This window comes from Nerophis ophidion, linkage group LG09 (assembly GCF_033978795.1).
Source record: "Nerophis ophidion isolate RoL-2023_Sa linkage group LG09, RoL_Noph_v1.0, whole genome shotgun sequence".
Classification (NCBI taxonomy): domain Eukaryota; kingdom Metazoa; phylum Chordata; class Actinopteri; order Syngnathiformes; family Syngnathidae; genus Nerophis; species Nerophis ophidion.
In genome coordinates this window covers 47,112,489-47,113,437 of record NC_084619.1, presented here as the reverse complement: position 1 = coordinate 47,113,437, position 949 = coordinate 47,112,489, and the positions used below count along the sequence as shown (strand labels likewise).

The 949-nt window shown below is 45.4% G+C and overlaps 1 long non-coding RNA gene across 1 annotated transcript; it reads right to left on the bottom strand.

Annotated features, from left to right (window-relative positions):
• Window positions 1-631, bottom strand: LOC133558826 (uncharacterized). Its single transcript, XR_009808022.1, has 2 exons — window positions 184-631; window positions 1-129 (listed from the first exon to the last, which is right to left on the bottom strand). It is a non-coding gene; the product is annotated as an uncharacterized LOC133558826 (long non-coding RNA).
• Window positions 632-949: the final 318 nt, after the last annotated feature.

The following is a 949-nucleotide window of genomic DNA, read 5'->3' as shown; positions in this document are numbered from 1 at the left end:
CCAGGTTTGACAAGTCTTTTATTTAGCTTTTTCATGCATCGTAGCTCATGTTTGTGTTGTTCTTGCTCCTGCGTGCGTGCTTGACCGCTTTCTCCCCGTTTCTCCTCCCCCTCATGGTCTTCGACGCTGCTAATAAAGAGACGGGTGAATAGATAATTTGTTCCAGCTGAGGTATCCACTCACCTGTCAGCTGCTTCATAGCCGTCTCCTGCACACACTCTGCCCACAGGGGACGCGTGGACCACGCCCCTTCCACAGGGTTGTACTGCAAAAGCTTTTCTACCTTCAAGGTACTCAAAGCACTTTGACACTATTTCCACATTCACCCATTCATACACACATTCACACACTGATGGCGGGAGCTGCCATGCAAGACCCTAACCACGACCCATCAGGAGCAAGGGTGAAATGTCGTGCTCAAGGACACAACGAACGTGACGAGGTTGGTAGAAGGTGGGGATTGAACCAGGAACCCTCAGGTTTTGTAATTGTATTTGTATGTTTCCACCATTTAGTAATACTATGTTTTGTACCTTTTTCATGATGTAATGTGTTTGATTGGTGTTCTGTGTCATTTCCCCTTTTTTGTAAAACTCTTAGGAAGTCATTGTTTCTATTGCTGATGCCACAAAAAAAGTGTTCCCTTCCAAACAAGCCGAAATGCCTCTGAACAAAATTTCCTGTTGGCGCCGCCGACTTCAAGACAAGTGTGGCAACCGAAGGGAAGAGTCATTCTTAGGACGACTTGACGACGCAACAAAAAAAAAACACCATTGTGACAAGATGACAACTTGAGTACATGTTGCGAAACGTCCACCAGTAAGGACGTGATGTGGAGAGTGCTGACCCTGCTGACTACATTTTATACGCATGCGCAGATGCAAGGGTAGCTGAAATACAGTCACTAATGTTAACTTATTCAAATAAAATGTCCCATGTGGCCTCATTT